This window comes from Bombina bombina, chromosome 7 (genome assembly GCF_027579735.1).
Source record: "Bombina bombina isolate aBomBom1 chromosome 7, aBomBom1.pri, whole genome shotgun sequence".
Classification (NCBI taxonomy): domain Eukaryota; kingdom Metazoa; phylum Chordata; class Amphibia; order Anura; family Bombinatoridae; genus Bombina; species Bombina bombina.
In genome coordinates, this window is record NC_069505.1 from 418,854,730 (window position 1) to 418,878,243 (window position 23,514).

The 23,514-nt window shown below is 37.8% G+C and overlaps 1 protein-coding gene across 3 annotated transcripts in view; it reads right to left on the reverse strand.

Annotated features, from left to right (window-relative positions):
• The window catches only part of CSNK1E (casein kinase 1 epsilon), a 77,336-nt gene extending 54,661 nt beyond the window's left edge, over positions 1 to 22,675 (reverse strand). Inside the window, exon 1 of one of the 3 annotated variants that reach the window (XM_053721262.1) lies at positions 22,571 to 22,674. The gene's annotated coding sequence lies outside the window, so the exon portion shown is untranslated. Of the gene's footprint in view, positions 1 to 21,015; positions 21,040 to 22,570 lie in introns of those variants that run through there. The other 2 variants (XM_053721263.1, XM_053721264.1) reach the window with 2 other exon arrangements.
• Positions 22,676 to 23,514: the final 839 nt, after the last annotated feature.

The following is a 23,514-nucleotide window of genomic DNA, read 5'->3' on the forward strand; positions in this document are numbered from 1 at the left end:
AAGCATGGGAGCAAGGTAGACAATCTAGACACCACCTGCACATTGTTTAGGCAGCGGGTTCTGTTTATAGATGTACGAGTTAAGGGGCTAGGGTACAATCCTAAGCCTTCACTCCTGGGCTCTGCCTTATATACATATTACCATTGCTTTACAGAGAAAACTTGCATCACCTTTCTTTCAACCACCATTAAAAATAATTCTTCTCACAACTTCTTAGACACAACAAACTTTGCTTAAAGCACCCTGCAGATGCTGCAATCCCCACGTCTGAGCTTTCATCCCACTCATTCTATGTGAGCCATTACCTAAAGCCAAGTTACCGTTACAGACACAGGAGAGCACGATACAGCACAAAAACACTGAATCATTTAGGCAAAATATTCATGAGAATTATAAAAAATAAAAAAAATCTGTCTTAAAAACCATCATGTGACCCAGTTGTTAGAATACACAAACATCTACAGCACATTCCAGTGTTCAACCTAGGAGCCAGGGGGCCCATTGGCTCCAAGAATTTTACCCCTGGCTCCTACATTTTTGTGTTATTGTCCATATATCTGTATACAAATACCACTGTCTCCAAAATGTTAAACAGATTTGTTGACTCATGGCAAATTCAACTATTGACTACATCAGTGCTTGGCAAATATGTTTAAAAATTAGGAGCCATTAAGAATATTTAGGAGCCAAGCATATTTTTAGGAGCCAGACAGATATATGTAGAATAGCCCACAAAGTTAGGAGCCAGGGGTAAAATTCTAGAAGCCAGTGGCTCCCAGGCTCCTGGGTTTGTCGAGCCCTGGACTACATAAGTCCCGCCCCAGAGGAAACATCTACAGTCACTAATCATCTGAGACTCAGATATTTTTCCTCAACCTGAAAAAAGTTAGTTCATGAAAAATTGGGCCTAGAACAGGAGAGGCCGTTTTAGAAGTCATACTGGAACCGGACGCCCATGGTGTCACATAAATTAGAGCCGGCCATCAGATTTCTAGACCCACCATCCCCATTTGAATGTCACAATGCTCATGATGTATATTAAAAATCAAACACTACCTTGCAGTGCCTTTTTTGTTGACACAAGCCAAGACCAATCTTCTACGTTATGCTATTTACATGCATTGCTCACAAAACGCCTTACATTAAAGAGTCAGTTTTGCAGACCAGGAAAGCCTAGGGGGGTGGGATTTGAAAAAAAACCAAAAAAAAAAAACCTGAGAGGCAGTCATCAAACAGCGCTCTGCCACTTTGCAGTGCTACTCCTGATTTGACTGTACTTTTTCCAGCTCTTTGCTCTAGTTGTACCGTGTTAACAAAAACTTATGTTGCAGCCAGAACACAGCACAGTTCAAAGAGAAAAGCCTGATGTGGAGAAATGCTGAGAAGGAATATCGCTAACAGTTCCTGCAGACTGGATGTATTTTCTGCAATGACATCAGATCCCAGCACGCTCTGCCTTGGGGATTCATTAAATTTGTGTGTTTCACGTAACTTTAAGCCAAACAGTACCAGGAATTTCAGAGAAACATGGCCATAGTACCGCAGAATTTTTAGCATTTATGCTTTCACTTAAATTTTTGAAGACAACACTGCCTTACTAACCTGCACTGTGGTGTTTGCTCTTAAACGTTACCAATAAATGTTATATTTTATAGTTCACCCCTGAAATGCCCGGGATCCTTTTTGTTTCCAGATACTTGCGGATTGGTTCCTACCGCTCACCTGGTGCATCGCTCTTGCCAACCTGGGTATTGTAGTCCAAAATCCTTTTCCATTTGTTTTCTGGATCAAATAACGGCTACTGCTGATGACATAACCCAAGGTATTGATCTAGGCCCATTCTGGTTATTTTTCATGCCACTGTTTTGCCACCAAATGCGATCATATAACAATCGTTAACTTTTTTCACAAACTGTTTCTCACCAAGTTTACATGGTGCTTGTGCAGTTAACACAAATGGTTGTTAAAAGCTTCTCTGCCATTGGTTTTTGGTAATTAGAATGCCGCCAATTGCAGAAAGTGTGCATATTAAAATATTATGCACATGGGGGGGGCGTGTCCATGTAGCAGTCAGGTGCGGTCGCATTCTCCGAAGCTCCTGAAGATCCTCTTGTAATCCGCCGGATATTAAATGATAATAAACATATGCAGCAGATGCTCTTGTTGAAGCCTCACATAGCAAAGATACAACTAAAACTTAACAACGCTGTCTCCCACAAGACTAAGCAGGAGGGACCTGCGAAATGCGCAAGGCCATGCCCACAGATTGCCTGCAAACGTCTTGCATGAGTCTTGTGGGAGACAGCTAGTGCTGTTCATCTATTCATTTATCTTCTTGCTTGAATTGTATATACTTAACAAAATCTGTCTTGTAACACTGTTACAGTGATACTGAACTACTCAGCCTTTGGAAGCAGTATATTGCATTATGGGATCCGTGGTCACGTTTCTAACACAGACAAGCTGGGGACTTGAGTGGCTCAGCATTCCAACTAGGAACTTCAGTGACACTTCCCCGAACTGTATGTGTGTGACTTGCTTTCATGTTTTCCAAGCTCCCATCTGCTTCAAAAAGGTGTTTATATTTTATTAAATACCATTTTAACTTACAAAGACGCACTCATAAAGTGTACTGTACTTAGATCCTTTTTCTTTGGTGCTGCTGTCTGTTGACTTTTTCCGAGCTTTGGACTATTCTTCTATCTTCTCCAGTGGAGAATTACATGGAGCTTAGCCTATAAAGAGTGTCAAGACTGTAACAGGAAGATATATTTAACTTTCAAAAGTTTAAAGCCAAGTACGGTCCTTAAAGCGGAAAGCGCTCCAATCCCAACATATTGGTTGTGGATTTGGGTTATTAAATGTATTAAACAAAAAAAAAGAAGGATGTCTGCCATGTTAAATGTGACCTGCTACAAAGTCTAGATGTGCATTATTTAAGTTAGAACATCTTTTACTCACATATGAAAAAGATGCCATATGAATCAACTCTAAATCTGCCCAGCGGAGAACACACAACACCTTTTACACCATTCAGTTTAATATTGTACCCTCTTCCACTTGCAACACCAATACTTTCACAATATATACTGAAACCCCTACCAACAGGAACGTCACATTGCCGGGACTCACACTCTGCAATACTACTACCAAGCAACATCTATCTTTGCCCATAAATTTCTCAACAATTCTACATGTCTCTTAGTTAACCAGACAATCCGGAGAGAGAGAGGGCACCTGCTGTGCTGACATTAGGCCTAGCTATCTCACCAGGTATTGCTCAAATGGTATCATATACATACATTTATTTATGCTGCCCCTGGCTCCTTATGATATAGAAACACAGATCAGTGAACTAAAGGTATCTCTATAATTTATTATGGCTCCCAATACAAGCGAAGCCTTCTCCCACCGGGACATTAAATTTTACTTTCCACTACTAAACTGTGTAATTCTAGTTCTTCTGAAGATTCTCATCTAAGATTTGTATAACCAACTAATACTTAGCATGCTGATCTTTTTATTGTTATCAGAATTTCATCCACATGATATATGTTATTTTGTAAATCATGTGTGAATTCAGAACTTTATGATCCCCTTTTTGATTCTTTAAACAGGTGATACATAGGGATATATCAGCTCAATCAGAAGAACTAGATCTAAATAGGGTCTGAATTTAACCCCCCCTCCTTTTTCTCTTTCCTCATAATATCTTATAATGGTTATAACGGACTACATTTGGCCCCACTTGTGTGTCCCATGTCCCATGCCCAGCGGCCAAGATAAATACATAAATCTTAAATCTTTCAGATCTGGGAGTACGAGCTCGTCATAAAGGACCACTAAATACAGTCGAATTGTATAATTAACAAGTGTATAATATAAAGACAATGCAGTAACACTCTTTTCTAACAAATGTATTTTTCCACCATTTGCCTGCCCCCGTTTCATGTGACAGCCACCAGCCAATCACAGACTACTATACCTATACCCTGTGAACTTGTGCACATGCTCAGTAGAAGTTGGTGCTTCAAAGTGTGTTCATTAATAAGGACTGCAGGTTCCCCTGTGAGAACCTGCAGTCGTAGGGGTGCTAAGGCAGACGAAGCCTTTGATAAATCGACCCCTTAGTTTAACCCCTTAAGGACCGGGCCTTTCAGACAAAAACTTCCCTAAAAGATCAGAGCATTTTTAGCATTTTTGCCATCACTACATTTAAACAGAAATAGAGACTTTTTCTTTATATTTACCTATCAAAACTATATATTTTTTTAGCAGACAGCCCAAAGTATTGATCTAGGCCCATTTTGGTATATTTCATGCCACCATTTAAAACGCCAAAAGAGATTAAAAAAAAAAAAAAAAAAAAAAGCTAACTTTCACAACTTTAGGTTTCTCACTGAAATGATTTACAAACAGCTTGTGCAATTATGGCACAAATGTTTGTAAATGCTTCTCTGGGATTCCCTTTGTTCAGAAATAGACATATGGCTTTGGCATTGCTTTTTTGTAATTAGAAGGCCGCTGTGCACCATACTTGTATTATGCCCAGCAGTGAAGGGGTTAATTAGGTAGCTTGTAGGGTTAATTTTAGCTTTAGTGTAGAGATCAGCCTCTCACCTGACATCCCACCCCCTAATCCCTCCCTGACCCCCTCAAACAGCTCTATTCCCTCCCCCACCTTACAATTGTCACCGCCATCTTAAGTACTGGCAGAAAGTCTGCCAGTATGAAAATAAGCCTTTTTTATTTTTAAATATTTTTGCTGCAGTGTAGGTTTCCCCCTAACACCCCAACCTCCCTGATTCCCCCCCCCCCACACACACAAAAAAGCTTTCTAAACCCCCCCCCCCCCCCTCTGATTTGCCACCATCTTAGGTACTGGCAGCCAGTACCCAGTTTGCTGCAAAATTGGCAATTAAAAAAAAAAAAAAAAGTCCAATTTTTTCTGTAGTGTAGCTGCCTCCCCCAATACCCCCTCCCAGATCCCTTTCTGTTAACAGATCCCACATGGATCCCCCTCATTGCCCCTACTCCCTCATTTTTGTATTTTTTATTTTGGGCTTCCATGTAGCATGGCCGAGCAGTCACACCCACTCCCCACCCTCCTCCTCCAGTGGATGGGCCGTCCACCCGCCTCCCTCATTACACTCCCACCCACACAGTGCGATGCAGAGAGGGCCACAGAGTAGTCCTCTCTGCATCGACAACTCTGCAAATCTATTTCTGCAGCGCCCCACTCGTGGGGCATGCAGAAATAGCGCAATCTCACTATTTTGAGCAAGATCACGGTAGAGAGAAGCCCAGGACTGCAGCGACGTACAGGGTACGTCGCTGATCCTTAAGGGCATAACGACCAGCATCGTACAAGGTACGGCGCTGGTCGTTAAGGGGTTAAACTTCTAATGAGTAGAATTTTTTCTGACAAATTTCAAAATTATGTCTATTTCCACTCAAGTATCATGTGACAGCCATCAGCCAATCACCAATGCATATATGTTCTGTGAATTCTTGCACATGCTCAGTATTAACTGATGACTCAAAGTGTAAATCTAAAAAGAATGCACATTTTGTTAACAGAAGTAAATAGAAAAGTTGTTTAAAATTGCTGCTCTATCTGAATCATGAAAGTTTAAAGGGACACTAAACTCAATTTTTTTCTTTAATGGTTCAGATAGAGCAGGCAATTTAACAACTTTCTAATTTAGTCCTATTATCAATTTTTCTTTGTTCTCTTTATATCTTTCTTTAAAAAGCAGGAATGTGCTTAAGAGCCGACCCTCTTTTGGTTCAGAACCTGGGTTATGCTTGCTTATTGGTTTGGCATCTAAGCTTTAAATTTCTACTTTTAAAATAAAGATCACAAGAGAACGAAGAAAAATTGATGGTATGAGTAAATTAGAACGTTACTTAAAACTGCTACTCTATCGGAACCATGAAAGAAAACTATTTGGGTTTAGTATCCCTTTAATTTTGACTTGTGTCCCTTTAAGAATACCACTAAATAGCTACTTAGATATTAGACTGCATTATAGTTATATTTTTCCGTTCCTAGTAACTACACATCATCTTGATTTGAGGCACACTTGAACTTTGGTGTTAAAGGGACACTCAGGTTAAATTAAAATTACATGCTGTATCTGAATCATGAAAATTTAAACAACTTTCCAATTTACTTCCATTAAAAAAAAATGTGCACATTCTTTTATATTTACACTTTTTGAGTCACCAGATCCTACTGAGCATGTGCAAGAACTCAGACTATACGTATATGCATTTGTGATTGGCCAATTGCTATCACATGGTACAGGGGGAGTGGAAATATACATAACGTTGAAATTTGTTATAAAAAAAAACTACTAGTCATTTGAAGTTCAGACTAAGTGCTATTGCATTGTCTTGTTATCTTGCATTTGCTGATTATGCAAATCTAATGTGTTGACTTGTTTTTGTTGAGGAGTTGAGGCAAAAAGATCCACAAGTGACTTTTTATCTGTTATTTCTTTATAATATTTGTTAAACAGCTTTATTTCTAATTAATATCTAAACTTATAGCTGTAGAGGGTCTGTGAGAAACCTTCATTACTTAAAACCCTATGCTAATGAAGATACCTTGTCATCATAGGTCCATGAGTGGAACGTTTTGTTACTGTTTAGCAGGTACAATGCAGATTATTTATGTTCTCAAAAAAAAAAAAAATTGTGCACATTTAGATAATTTAAGTGAACTGGAAAGTGGGTGCTCTGAATCTCAACAGTTAAATTTATACTTTAGTGTCCCTTTAAAGCTCCACTCGTGTTTGCACTTCCAGATTCCCTTAATCGGTTTATATTTGCTAAATGCCACCTAGTAGGGTTGTGAAGGCATCCAAGAACCACACCGTTACAATGAAACTGCTAAAAAAACATTATCCAGTGTTTAATTCCACTAAAGTGTGTCACACAGGCACTAATTAATTACAGAATTTGCTCCCATATTATTGGGCCGTCGGACACTAATTAGATGCCACTCTCTGTTCTCATGCAACCAATTGTGCAAGATCACCACTTGTTAATCATCCTGGTCAGATCAGCCAAGGGCAATTATAATTTGCCAGCTCTGAGGTGGTGGAAAGAGATTAACAAAATGTCAGTTGTACGAGCGAGCCTGCAACTATTGGATCATTTTTATCAAAAGGCGAATAATGTCCCTAAGTAATGACTCAATAGTACCTGCTCTCTTGACAGAATAGATATCCCAAATGTCCCGTATTTTGCTGGATAATCATGGTCTGGGAGCACTACCACTTCACCCTTCCTGCAGGTCTCTCTACTTTATAAAAGTCACAATTTGCCAGGGCTGCCTAGACATGCCCTAAGCTCTACCCAGCAACATAACTCCACCCACAGCCGTCACCTCCTACTCAGACATGGCTCTGGTTTGCTACAATCTTCCAGATGCTCGCAAAGAAATTATAGGAGACCTGAAACAATGTGTCTATTTATCCAATAGGTGATGAATAATTCATTCAAGATTCTAAAACACTGAGCTACCAGACAAAGGTGTTTGTCTACAGGTACATAGAGTATCTCAAAACTTCTGTAAGCTATGGAAAGCCATGATTTATCAGAGTAACCCTGTTTTAGGATATCTTGGTCTCTTCTCTACCTCTAAAATCACTAGGACCAGTTTTGTTGTTGGACCACTAACTCATATTTGCTATTTTGCCTAAATCACCCATATGCACGTCATGAATCAGTTACCTTCCTTGACACAAATTCCTCTCATTATCCCTAAATACAACTCATTGCTACACAGCATCATCTATAATTTAGAAGATTAGCACATTCATCACCTTCTGTACAATTCACACCCACCCCCAAATTCCACATCTTTCCCCATTTGTCATATGGCCCCTGTAAAAGGGAAATAGGACAAGGTATAAATGGCTGATATCTAAAACACTTCCTGCCACAGGCCTCCCCCTAATAGGCCAGATTTTCAGGAGTACCTTGGAAGAGAGCAGGTAAAATAACCATGTTTACTGATCAGCTCGTAATTTCAATTGCGCTCCAGTTCAGATATCCTCAAAATCTGGCACGTTAGGGATATGAAGCACACATTTTCTCTTTCGTGATTCAGATAGAGCAGCAATTTTGATCAACTTTCTAATTTACTCCTATCATTTTTTTGTTCTCTTGGAATCTTTATTTGAAAAGCAGGAATGTAAAGTATGTGAGCTGGCCTATTTTTGGTTGAGCACCTGGGTAACAGTTGCCAATTGGTGGCGAAATATAGCGCTACCCAGTATCTGAACCAAAAATGGGTTTGCTCCTAAGTTTACAGTCCTGCTTTTTCAAATAAAGATACCTAGAGAATGAAGAAAAATCAATAGGATAAAATTAGAAAGTTGCTTAAAATTGCTGCTCTGATTCCTGAAAGTTTTAAGTGTCTCTTAACCCCCCCCACCCCCCCCCCCCCCCCCCCCATTTGTACGCTCTGATGGAATGAAAGTTTAAATTTCAACCTCATGTCCATTTAACAATGCAGTCAAATTTACACGTCACACATACTGCAATCTGATCAATACAAAAGATTAGAATTCCCAAACCTGATATACATCAACATAAAACTTCCAAAATCAACATGAACGGAAACAGTGACTGTAAATGCACAAAAAATGGAATTAAAAAAGGGACAGTAAACTGAATATAAACCGGAATTGGGTTTAGTAAAAACTTCACAGCATAATTTTATTTTGCCTTAAAAAGGACCACTCAGCACAGTAGTTTTGCATAATCAACAAATGCAAGATAAGATGATGCAAAAGCACTTAGATTGAACTTCAAATGAATACTAGATTTTTTTTCCCCCACCAATTTTAAAAATGTTTAGGTTTATTTCCACGCCCCCTGTACCATGTGACAGCCATCAGCCAATCACAAATGCATAAACGCTTATTCTGTGAATTCTTGCACATGCTCAGTAGGAGCTGGTGACAAAGTTTAAATATAAAAAGACTGTGCACATTTTGTTAGTGGAAGTACATTCGAAAGTTGTATAAAATTACTGCTCTATCTGAATAATGAAAGTCTAATTTTGACTTGAGTGTCCCTTTAATAGTCCTTATTTTCAGTTTTGCATAACCAACAGTTATATTAATATACTTTTTACCTCTGATTACCTTGTATCTATCCCTCTGCAGACTGCCCCCTTATCTCAGTTATATTAATATACTTTTTGCCTCTAATTACCCTGTATCTAAGCCTCAGCAGACTGCCCCTTATCTCAGTTATATTAATACACTATTTACCTGTGATTACCCTGTATCTAAGCCTCAGCAGACTGCCCCCTTATCTCTGGCTAAAACGCAAGTATGTAAATAGCCCTATCAGTGCTGGTTCCTGCACAACTCCATGAGATTGAGCACAATGTTATCTAATGTGGTGCACATGAACTAGCACCATCTAGCTTTTAAAAACAGTCAAAATGCAGTGAGACAAGGGGCTGTCTGTAGTGGTTTAGAACCAAGCAGAAATTTAGAGGTTTAAACATTATAAAGTATATTAATATAACTATGTTGGTTGTGCAAAGCTGGGAAATGAGTAGTAAAGGCGTTTATCTTTAAAGGGACACTGAACCCAAATGTTTTCTTTCACGATTCAGATAGAGCAGCAATTTTAAGCAACTTTCTAATTTACTATTATCAATTTTTCTTCGTTCTCTTGCTATCTTTATTTTAAAAAGAAGGCATCTAAGCTTTTTTATTAGTTCAGAACTCTGGATAGCACTTTATTGGTTGATGAATTTATCCACCAATCAGCAAGAACAACCCAGGTTGTTCACCAAAAATGGACCGGAATCTAAACTTACATTTCAAATAAAGATACCAAGAGAATGAAGAAATTTAATAGGAGTAAATTAGAAAGTTGCTTAAAATTTCATGCTCTATCTGAATCACAAAAGAAAAAATATGGGTTCAGTGTCCCTTTAAAGGGACAGTATAGACTCATTTTCATATAACTGCATGTAATAGACACTACTATAAAGAATAAGATGCACAGATACTGATATAAAAATCCAGTATAAAACTGTTTAAAAACTTACTTAGAAGCTCCCAGTTTAGCTCTGTTTAAAAGGTTTTTGGAAAGCCCACTGCAAGTGGTAAATATCAGAAACTCCCCCCCTCCCACTTCTTTTGCATATGAAAAGACTCTTTACACAAACAGGAGCAAGCTGGAGAAGGTAGCTGACGGTATTCTCATACATTTTATTAAAAAAAAACAACTTTATGGGCTATATAAATAGATCTACAAAACATTTATGCAAAGAAAAAATGTGTATAATGGCCCTTTAAATAACAATTTGAGTAGACTTTATTCTGAAAATTGTACATTGCAGCAAAAAGTATTCAGACTGCTGATATGTATCTATTGGAATACTGAAGAGAAATATACAATTTAAAAAAAAAAAAAAAAAAAAAGTTTTTGCCGTCCTTTATACGCTGTTTATTACCCACCGTGTGACAAGCTAGGGCCCCTATTTACAGATATGCAACAAAATATAAGACTTGCGACTCCGGTGATTACTCAAGCCCCAGACAAAAGCGTTTACAAGACGCTGCACAGACCGACAATAACTCATGTGTGTAAATCAAACATACCAACTCTGAATTATTTACACCCAGCCAGAAATTGCATTTGCTCAGCAAATAGTCACAAGTTTAATTTGCATGTACTGCTCAGGATTTTGGCTATTAAATTGCAAATGATAGACTGTGCACATACTACACAGCAATTGGTGTAAGTAGCAATCTGCTGAGTTCATGTCAAACACTCACAGACTGCAGATATAGCAACGTGTGCCGTGGCTTCTGCATTTGTCACTGTTGGATGTAAGAGCATTAGGGACAGGCAATAAACACTAAAATGTGTCTTCACATCAAACTGTTGCTGTATTACTTGCGTTACACAATACAGACTCGCCAAAAGCTGGGAGACATTCTTATGCTAAAAATGACTTGCGCCACGTCAAAGGGACGTGCAATTTTAAAAGACTTTTCAGTTTACTTTTATTATAAAATTGTGTTCTCTTTTGTAGCCTTTGTAGAAAAAAAAAACACACCTAGGTAGGCTCATAAGTTAGTTGGTGACTAGTGGCTAATTATAAAAGTGACAAAAAAAAAAATCAAAATGAAACTCATTACCAAATTGTATACAGTTTTTACAATCAGTGTACACACATCTGTGGTTGGCTGATGGCCGTTATGTTACAAGGGGCAGGGGAATGAGAGGAAACATTAAAATGAACCGATATTGCATTATGTTTTCATTACGCATTTGAGGATTATGCAATTCTACTAGTAATTGCAATTCTCAGGAACACTTGTACACAAACACGTACTTCCGGTTAGCTTCAAAAGCAAAAACACAGCTTTATCTCGTTTTCCCCATAAAGAGTTTTTAACATGCATAGCGTTTTTTTCATATGCAAGACAAAGGTTTAATTTACTTTCTTTCAGTACTCTATGCCCACTTATATGTACATCCCCCGAAGGTAAAAATAAATAAAAGCAAAAGCACCAAAGTTGTCATTTTTAACCCCACGGAACAGACAGGCATCAAACACATATCTGATGCCCATTAGAACCAATTTGTAACTAGCATTAGCTCTGCCAAGTCTCCCAGATTTAATTACATGTAAAACCAAGACTGGGCTATGCGAGCGCCATCCAAATATTCTTCTATCCCTCTCAACACAGTAATAATTCTCAGCAAGGACTGAAGAATACTTAGAGTCGAATATCCGTAAGATTGAACTTTTGATCAATATGTAGCTTTTGCTCATGTAAAGCAGGGAAACACAACATGAAATAAGTAAACATTCTGTCATTCTGTCCGAGCCTTATCTTTTTTCCCCCCAGTGATGTTGTAAACAGGAACAAGGTCAGTTCCAGTTTTCTGTGGATGTGCACAATGAGGCAAGGGACTGAAGAGCTGCGTCACACACTTCCATTTTCTAAAATACTCAAGGTCAAAGAACCATATTTGAGCGCAGGAATACGTTCTCTCTCTAGATATTGCGACTAGTGATAAGAAACCAAGATGGCTGATATAAGAAAGCTGTTGCGGCAGTTTAGTTTCCTGTATAGAGAGCACAGTGGTTATTTTTTTAATGGCTTAATGAATATATTTCTCCTACAAATTTTTGCCCTCATTAATTCTAACCAAATTCTCAATGGTGACCCGTTGCAGAGGTAACACAAGACTGACGTGGATTGCGTGTGTTATGCGCACTGGGGAGCAGAGCGGGGCATCGGAGTGCTTACCTTTGATTGCTGCAAATTCTCAAGGAAGTAAATCCATGGTAACCTCATCTGAATGCCATTTTACTTTGTGGCATCCCAAAATGGACATCCTTATAAATGCTGACAATAGAAACTTCCTCCCCCATTTTAGAAGGAAATTATTAGGGTCTAGTGTTGAACTTCGTGTGTTGGGGCATCCTATGAGCTTGGGACTCCCAGACTGTGCCTGGTGGTTTCACAGCTGATATTACTCTAGCAGAGAAGACCAGAATAACTGAACCCAACAATAAAAACACAAAAGGTTTCCCCAATGGGCTCAGCAACATCCCTGTGAGAGGCACCAAGATGACAAGTGGCTGCAACAAGGGACAACCTGGCTACACACCTTAGTGACAGACCACAGGGCATCTGAGCAGGTTTTGCTGGCCGAAGAATAAAGGTGAAACGTTGCTCTTGGCTGGAAGAGTCCTTTGCAGTTGGCCAGACACTGAGAAGTGAGGTCTGGACTCCAACAACAAGGGTCCCGAGGATCCCAGCTTCAACAAAGCCCCCCCAAAAACATGGGCCCCCCTAAGAGCCACATGACAATACAAAGCAAATCTTTAAGACAACAAGTAGCAAAAATAGCTTAAAAAAAAAAAATGCACTTTTTACTATGTTATTATCTTAAAAGGGACAAAATCCAAAATGTGTCTTGTGATCTAGATACAGCAGGCATTTCTAAATGACTTCTATTATCAAATGTTGCCAGTTTAGGTATCTCTTCAACACAGAACACCATGGGAACAAAGATACTTTGACAATAGAAGTAAATTGGAAATTATTTTTTAAATTGTATGTTCTGTCTGAATCACACAACATGTTTGCGTTTCATTTCCCTTTAAACAGAGTCAAGTGGCCTAAAAGTTTTTCATTCCAAATTTTATGAAGTGAGAAAAAATAAAAAAAATTATTGTACACAGTAAAGTGTGATAGATAAAAAAATAAAATAAAAATCACATTATATATACATACACACCTTTATTTTATTGCACATTCCTTCATGACAGACACTGATAGAACCTCCTGGGAAAATTCTGACTAATAGAGCAAGCCAACTTCTCCTGGTAAACAAAATGCCTGCAGTTTTTTTTATTTTATTTTTTTGATACACACTTCATGTTGTGTCATCTGGAGAGTGACTGTCAGGTCACTAAAAGGAAATTAGCATCAGCATAACATTCTCTGAATGAAGAGCGCGTTTACCAGTAGTTACATTTTAGTGCCATCTCCACGTCACTGAGGTGCCAGTAGTATGTATTAAAGTTTATCCACTAAGCCAGTGCATGACAAACAGAGAGCAACTGGCTCCTAGAGTTGTATCCCTGGCTCCCGAGTTATTCGCCATATACAAATACTGTCTGGCACACACATTTGTAGAACTATGTTGGACTTAATAGGAGATTTGTTTTGCCTGCAAAATCTTCTTGAGAGGCATTCATCTACTGTAAATGTATTCATAGTATATATCAGTACTAAATATCAAAAGATCACATTAAAAATAAAAAATAATAATTGTTATGTAAGAATTCTCAAGGTTTCACAAATCCCTCGAGTAGGTTTACTGCTCTTCTTTTCCATGGCTGGATGTGAAGCCTGTAATTATACAAGGTGCTCTCCAGTCCTTCAAGGGGGGGGGGAAGACAGATTTGATAAGGTAAATTACAGGAAAAGCTGTCAAGATAACCACCATATTTGACATAGGTTCCCCAGAGATTAGATTTTAAACAGTTATATTCAATCCTGTGGACCAGGGGGTTGAAGAACAAGGAAGGACTAAATGTCGCTCCTCATTCCCAGTCAGTCCATGTTTGGCATCTCAAACAAAATCCAGTGAAAGTCACTCATTGCTAGTAGCGTAGGGGTTACTTGTCCCAAAGTTGCAGGGTGATCACTTGCCACCAATACTGATGGCTACTACAGAACCTCTATGTCCCGCTCCGATTTAGAGGCGGTGAGCACACTCATCTGAAAGAGGAGATCAGATCTTTTGAATGCTCTTCAAATATGGATGAGAACACCGTAGTAATATCAATCACCTGCCGCAGCAATCTACCAAGGGAGTGTGACAGCAGATCTGAGGGTACCCCCATCTGCCATAAAAGAGTGGACCATAAGACTTCTCCAATCTGGATAAAGGGGAGCCTACATTTCCCAATAAAGTGTTGGTAGGGGATTACCATAAATTAGCAACCATGCCAATTATGGTATGGGGGGCTGTGGCACAGCAAACACGCAATAACCATATGCCATTCCTATGTGAATCCCCTGTATACTAGGTGACTTGTCCTGTACATTAGGTTCTAAAAGGGACCACAGAAACACTACAAATACAACAACAAGTGACCCCTCTAGCATAATGAGATAAACCCATAATTCACTATGGAAAGTCATGTAAACATGTAATATGTGCATCTATGTGCTTGGAGGTATGATTTTGTGTGGGTTAAAAATGCAACAAAATTAACATGCAAGAGACTAAAATCAGCCCAATCCAAGAGGCAGTGAAATTGCTGGCGTTTTTCATGATTCACACAGAGAATGAAGTTTTAAAAAGCTTTCAAATTTACTTTATAAAATTTGTTTTGTGCTCTTGGTATCCTTTGTTAAAGCAGCAATGCACTATTGGGTGCTAGCTAAGCACATTTGGAGAACCAATGACAAGAGGCATATATGCAGCCACCAATCAGCAGCTAGCTCCCAGTGTTGCATTGATAATCATGAGCCTACCTAGGTATGCTTTTCATCCAAGGATACTAAGAACAAAACAAATTAGATAATATAAGTAAATTGGGAAGTTTAAAATTATTGCTTTATCTGAATTATGAAAGTTTAATATTGTCTTTTCTGCCCCTTTAACACTTAAAGGGACAGTCTAGTCAAAATTAAACTCATGATTCAGATAGGTTATACAATTTGAAGCAACTTTCCAATTTAGTTTTACCATCAAATCTGCCTTGTACTCTTGGCATTCTTTGTTAAAAGCTAAACCTAGGTAGGATCATAAAGGCAGCCTCTTCTCAGTGCATTTGACAGGTTTTTTTTTTACAGCTAGACAGTGCTAGTGTATGTGTGCCATATAGATAACATTGTGCTAATTGCTATGACATTACGTAAGAGTCAGCACTGATTGGCTAAAATGCAATTCATTCAAAACAACTGAGATAAGGGGAAGACTGCAGAGGTTTAGATTCAAGGTAATCACAGAGGTAAAAAGTATACTAATAACCGTGTTGGTTATGCAAAATTGGGGAATGGTAAATAAAAGGGATTATCTATGTTTTTAAAAACAAATTCTGCAGCAGACTGTCCCTTTAATAAGCTTGATAAATGTAAATCAAAGCTAGAAGCCACAATTTTAACTTGTTATTTAGATGTATTTAAAAGCACTGTTTTCCATAATCAGCTGACTAGTAAAAATTGTTATTTTACCTGCTCTTCCGAGGTAATCCTGAAAACCTGGCCTGTTGGGGAGGCCTGGTTTGAAAAAGTGATTTAAAGTGATGGTAAAGGCTATACTTCGTATAATCAGATCCTGAATCTAAGGAATATTTAAGATTCACTTTAATTTAGCAGTTATAATGAAGACATCTTATTTTATTTATTAACCCCTTAATGACAAGTGACGTACCAGGTACGTCCTGCAAAAACTTGCAGTTAGTGACAATGGACGTACCTGGTACGTCACTTGTCTAAGAGAGTGCTGGAAGCGATCGCAATCGCTTCCAGCAGCTCTCAGGGTATTGCAGTGATGCCTCGATATTGAGGCATCCTGCAATACCCTTAGAAAGCATCCGATGCAGAGAGAGCCACTCTGTGGCCCTCTCTGCACCGGTAGCGATGCGGCCGGTTCGTTGGTGGGTGGGAGCGCAACTGGGAGGCGGGTGGGCGGCCCATCGCTACCCGGCATCCGGCTCCTGTTAGTGCAATGTGCACGCCGGGTGCCGGGAGCGTGCGCGTGCGCGCGTGCGCGTGCGCGCGCGCACGCCCGCGATCACCTACCCACACTGACACCAATGAGTGGGAAGAGGGGGGGAAATATATATATATGAGGATCTGGGAGGGGGAGGGGGTTGGGGTATTGTGGGGGGCTGCTACACTACAGAAAAAAATAAATTAGTAATAAAAAATAATTAAAAACACTTTTTTGGGGGGCAAATTGGGTACTGGCAGACAGCTGCCAGTACCCAAGATGGCGGCAATTAGGTAGGGGAGAGGGTTAGATTGCTGGGGGGGGGGGATCATGGAGGTTGGGGCTAAGGCAGGAGTCCATCACAGCTAAAACATTTTATTTTTTTTTATTAAAAAAAATAAAAACTCCTTTTATTTAGTACTGGCAGACTTTCTGCCAGTACTTAAGATGGCGGGGACAATTGTGGGGTGGGGGAGGGAAGAGAACTGTTTGGGAGGGATCAGGGGGTGGGATGTGTCAGGTGGGAGGCTGATCTCTACCCTAAAGCTAAAATTAACCCTGCAAGCTCCCTACAAGCTACCTAATTTAACCCCTTAACTGCTGGGCATAATTTACGTGTGGTGCGCAGCAGCATTTAGCGGCCTTCTACTTACCAAAAAGCAACCACAAAGCCATATAAGTCTGCTATTTCTGAACAAAGGGGATCCCAAAGAAGCATTTACAACCATTTGTGCCTTAATTGCAGAAGCTGTTTGTAAATAATTTCAGTGGGAAACCTAAAGTTTGTGACAAAATTTGTGAAAAAGTGAACTTTTTTTTTATTTGATGACATTTGGCGGTGAAATGGTGGCATGAAATATACCAAAATGGGCCTAGATCAATACTTTGGGTTGTCTTCTAAAAAAAAATATATACATGTCAAGGGATATTCAGGTATTCCTGACAGATATCAGGGTTCCAATGTAACTAGCGCTAATTTTGAAAAAAAGTTGTTTGGAAATAGCAAAGTGCTACTTGTATTTATGGCCCTATAACTTGCAAAAAAAGTAAAGAACATGTGAACATTGGGTATTTCTAAACTCAGGACAAAATTTAGAAACTATTTAGCATAGGTGTTTTTTGGTGATTGTAGATGTGTAACAGATTTTGGGGGTCAAAGTTAGAAAAAGTGTGTTTTTTTCAATTTTTTCCTCATATTTTATATTTTTTTTTATAGGAAATTATAAGATATGATGAAAATAATGGTATCCTTAGAAAGTCCATTTAATGGCGAGAAAAACGGTATATAATATGTATGGGTACAGTAAATGAGTAAGAGGAAAATTACAGCTAAACACAAACACTGCAGAAATGTAAAAATAGCCATTGTCATTAAGGGTAAGAAAATTGAAAAATGGTCCGGTCATTAAGGGGTTAAAGGGACACTGTACCCAATTTTTTTCTTTTGTAATTCAGAAAGAGCATGAAATTTTAAGCAACTTTCTAATTTACTCCTATTATCATATTTTCTTCATTCTCTTGGTATCTTTATTTGAAATGCAAGAATGTAAGTTTAGATGCCGGCCCATTTTTGGTGAACAACCTGGGTTGTCCTTGCTGATTGGTGGATAAATTCATCCACCAATAAAAAAGAGCTGTCCAGAGTACTGAAACCAAAAAAAAAGCTTAGATGCCTTCTTTTTCAAATAATGATAGCAAGAGAACGAAGAAAAATTGATAATAGGAGTAAATTAGAAAGTTGCTTAAAATTGCATGCTCTTTCTGAATTACAAAAGAAAAAAAATTGGGTACAGTGTCCCTTTAAGTTAAAGAAAAAAAAAAAAAATTTTTTTTAAATAAAATGCTTTAGAAGGAAAATGAATCTAAATTAAATTATTTAAAATACATTATAATCTATATACACAGACTCCCATACTAAGTTTCAAGAAGCTCACTGAATAGAAGATTGTTTAGAGTGAATTAGATCTGCACAAGGACCTAAGTGTGAGGGGCAAGCATTTGAAATTAAATATGTTGGTTTAGATAAATACAATTTGAATTAAGATAATCATTCTACTTTCAACAAAGTACAGCTGAAAAGTTGATCAAATATGAATAATTAACCTCTTAATGACCAGCGACGTACCCTGTACATCACTGGTCTTTCTATGGGGCATGTGTTTTATAATAGCGCAGTCTTGCCACCAGTGGCGAGCCCACGCTATTCTAACAAGCCTGCAGGAGGCAAGACTTAACGACCAGCGAAGTACAAGATATGTTATGGTTGTTAAGGGGTTAACTCATTAAGCTGGAGCTAGTTCACCTTCCAATAATTTCAATGATCTATATATGCATATGTAATGATTTATTACAAAATCAGTAATAATCTAATAACTGGAAAATTAATTTGAAAGGTTATTCTAGAAATGAAAAACATGATTTAAAATTGGTCTTACTGACTAGTGATTTAAATCAAATCCACCCTAAATGAAGATATGCTTAAAAAAACTTTTTTAATGTAGCTATGAAATTCTAATACCATATGTTCCGGGCCACCCACTTTAAAACATTTTTTTGGGGGGAGGTGAAGTTTTTACCTGTTCTCCAATCGGAACTCTAGCCATATGGCACTCACAAAAAAAGTTTTTAAGTGGGCGGGCTGAAGCAGGGAATTAGAATTTCATGGCTACATTTAAAAGTTATAGAGCATCTTTATAAGAATTACAATTAATCTAAAATATCTCTTAAATTCCGGATCGGATTATATAAAGTATAAGATTTACCATCAGATTAAACCGCTTAATGACGTCCTAACGGCATGGAACGTTTTACCATAAAAGAAAGTGCACCAAACTAAAAAATAAATTTAACAAAAAATTGTTTCTGTAGTCCAGATTTTGCACGGCTGGTTTTAACTGGTTCGAAAATGTGTGCAAGTCCTAGTGGACATTGTTTCGCGTACAAGATTATCCTGGCAACAGGTTACAGGACAAAAGCAGAGTTGTTTTTCCTGACGAGTCAGTCAAGTTCTAGGCAGCTGGTAACCAACACAGTCTTCTCTAATTGTGGGTAACGTTGCACATAGGCGCAATAACAAGGTCAATGTCTCAATACACAGCCACATCCCTCCAGCCACATGACCAGGTTAAAGTCTTCTTAAAGTCTAATATTAAGCCATGATAAAAAGAAAGGGCAGAAAAAACACATATACATATATCAAATTAAACTATTTAGATAGGTTAGCTGATCATAATCAATTTTCTAAACAGTTATAGGCTGTGTGGGATAAACAGTTTAGGGTCTACAAGACTAATTATCAATATAGAGATTTGTTGTGTATAAAGAAGGCTTTTTTTTGGGGGGGGGGGGGTCTAAAATTAAAAAGGGACAGCAAATACCTTGAGATGGTTGTATAAAATGCTTATAGTGCAAAGTTGTTTTACTGCTCAGAATTTTGATTATTTTGCACACTTTTCATGTAATTTATCTATGAATAGTGTGGATTTTCTCATTTTCAGAGCAGTAAATGCACATGTTGACTTGTCAAAGCTAACCCTGCTACATATCTGTGTCTAACTTGCTTCAGCGGATAACTGCAAAACAATGTACTTTACACTATTAGAATGAATGTTATCTGCAGACTCAAGCCGGCGTTGGCGTCTGCAAATAAGGCTGGTGTTTGACAGTTAATTACAAGATATTAATTTGTTTTAAAAATGTTTAGGCTTGGCTGAAGTATTATTCTATAGCAGGACAGCAGAAATAGATTGTAATTACAAAGTGCTTGGTGTCCCTTTAATGTGTAAAAACAAAATACAGAACAAGGGGCCCCTCAAAAAAAAGAAAACAAGTTACACAAGGCCCAACCAGAAACTGCGTCAGAGAACAGGAAGTGGCTTAGACAAGGTTTTGAACGAATATAACATAATATTGTCTGAGAACAGTCAGAGCGTAAAATAGTTTGAGATACTTTTTAATGGTGGGGATAAAATACTTCATGACTTAATGAACTAAATTTAAATCATGTGGAAAACAAGATAATATAGGGATTATTTTTTTTAAATCCTATTGAGAAGGTTTTAAAGGTGTCATTTTTGGGGATGAATAATTTGCGGTGTCAATCATTGTTGCCAACTCAATAATGTGCAGAGCAATTAGAAAGCCAGCACATTTAATCACCTTGCATGTATTTTGAGAAATGGTGGGAGCAATAGACTTATGAAGATAGCCCAAAAAAAGGTAAAACCGCTAGTCAAAATAACTAGCGACCACTACTTTAACATGGTTGAAAATGTGAGTTTAGTCAGCAATGCCAGAAAATATTCAAGTTACAAATCTCTCTGCCAGGATTGTTATACCCACGTGTGTTTGTGTACAAGCGCATTACGCCAGCAATTCTGTACTTACGGACAGACAAACATGCATTATTGTTCCCCCCCTGCTGCAGGAATGAACTGCGATTGGCAGAGAAAGATAAGTCAGATTTAAGCTGGCTGCCCTTTAGAATTACTAATTATCCCAGAAGCGTAACCAACGCACATTTAGGGTACAAATCTAAGGAACCAATATGCAATTTAACCCTTTCCACTAAACCACTATATATAAAAACATATATAAAAAAATCCTCCTTGTGTGTTGATGTATCAGGAAAATCCGGCAAGCAATATGAAAAGGAAGTAAAGCAAATATATCCTGTAACAGCCAATGTTTCCTGACTTGGAAATTTGTGACAGTCAACACTTTGATAGACCCTAAAAAAATGGTTTCACTAGAGATTATACATCCATCTATACCTACAGAAAGTAATTAGAGGTCCGAAAGTGTTATCCAAAGGAACAAAATATCTTCCATCAAGACATAGAAGGTTGTGATTGTGACCTTGATTACATGTGACCAGCCTATGAGCAGGGAGACCAAGACTGCTGCTTTACAAGGAGGAGGGGGGATATAAATATTGTTTTTGTAGATCACTATCCCTTTGCTGTCACAGGCAGCAATGCACAGCCTACTAGACAAGGCCTCTGTAGCTTAACCCCTTAGCTGTCAGACGTCTAATGCAATACTATCCCTGCAACAGTTAACCCCTAAAGCAATCAACATCAGTACATGGCACTGAAAAGGTTTAAAACACTGTATATAATCCAATAGATATGCTGCTTATCACATTATATAATGCAGAGTAAACAGCTAAAAAAACATACAAAACTTACAATCCCTTATATATACACACAACAAGCTAATCTTACTTAAGCAAATATTTATATAACAAGTAAATCCTACTTATACTGTCATCACCACAATAAATCTATGCTAGTATTAAATAAATAAAAACATTACACCCCTTTAACACAAATACATATTTAAAATGTATATGTCCAATTTAATATTTCCTCTGCATATCAATTTCACCAGAATAAAAAAATACTGCTATACAAGCTAACTTCAGAAATCATAGTATAACTTAATATTCACTAATACATAGATTTATATATGAATATTCAATAAATGCCTTTCATTTTAATATTAGGATTATGTAATGTTAGTAAACACGATTATGCAGTGTTTTTACAAAAAGCTGTGTTATCTCGAATTAAACATGATCCTATATTTTATTAGAGGAGACAAAACAATCTTTTCGCTTTGCATCAAATATATATATATATTGTGTCCAGAACAAAGGGGTGGGCTCTGTTTTTTTTCCCAGGCCAATATACCCCACCCTTCCAATACAGAGCAGACTGGAGGGGCATCTGATGAATCTAGGACATGGGGGGGTCACTACCCCACCCCCTGGTTTTATTATAGATATAAATGCCGTTTCAAAGCAAAAATAAATAAAAGACAAAAATATTCCAAAGTAAAAGACTTAAACCACTTGATCACATAACCTGACAATAGTGAGAACTACAGAATCCAAGCAATAAAAATGTATTTTTTTCATGGTATGATGAATTTATCATTTATTTCCTTTCACTGTAAAATCAATTCCGTTTTAGGTTAGACCCGGGGATACACAGTGACAGGGTCGCTTGATACAAATACTCATTTCATTTTTTATAAAATCTCATCATTTACACAATTCTGCCTCTAATCATGGTCCATGTACGACTCTAATAGTTATAATGTTTGTTATCTTAGGCTAACAACACCCATCCCCCTCACAGCCATAGAAACCAAGCAGTAGGGGGGAGGCTGTTTCCCCCAGGATTTGAGCCCCTTAAAACCCTCGGAGCCCCCCAATACTGACATGGATGTGTAGCTGGGAGTGCCCCCTGCGTGCTCCTGGGGAAGCCCGGTGGGTGCCAGGCGTCAGGGGGGCGGATGACAGGGGATTGAGGGGAGCTGGCCTTACCTGCTGTAGTTCCTTTCTCAGCCCAGTCAGTCAGTCGCCTCTCTCCTTCCCCCTTCAGTCTGAGCTCAGCCTCTACTACACTCACTCATTGAAATCACGGCCAAACCCACGCGTGACGTCACGCCTGAAACTTAAAGTGACAACACCCCTACTGGACTGGAGTGTGTCACCGCTGGGATGAGTCACTGACCTTAGAGAAGATGTAATATGTATGTGTGTGTGTATATTTGTCTGTGTGTGTATGTATATATCTATCTATCTATCTATATATATATCTATATCTATATCTATATCTATATCTCTCTCTCTCTCTCTCTCTCTCTCTCTCTATATATATATATATATATATATATATATATATATGTGTGTATATATATATGTGTGTGTATATATATATATATATATATATATATATATATATATATGTGTATATGTCTGTGTGTATATATGTATATGTGTGTACATATGTGTATATGTCTGTGTGTATATATATATGTATATATATATATACGTGTTTGTATATCTGTGTGTGTGTATATATATATGTGTGTGTATATATGTGTGTATATATATATGTGTGTGTATATGTCTGTATATATGTGTGTATGTCTGTTAGTATGTATATGTATGTGTGTGTGTGTGTGTGTATATACATATATATATATATATATATATATATATATATATATATATATATATATGTATATATGTGTGTGTGTGTGTGTATATATACATATATATATGTGTGTGTGTATATATGTGTATATGTCTGTGTGTGACTGTATGTCTATGTGTGTATGTATATGTCTGCGTGTGTATATATGTGTATGTAAATATACATACATACATATATATATATATGTGTGTGTGTATACAGTATGTCTGTGTATATATGTGTATATCTCTGTGTGTGTATATATGTGTATGGCTGTGTGTGTATATAT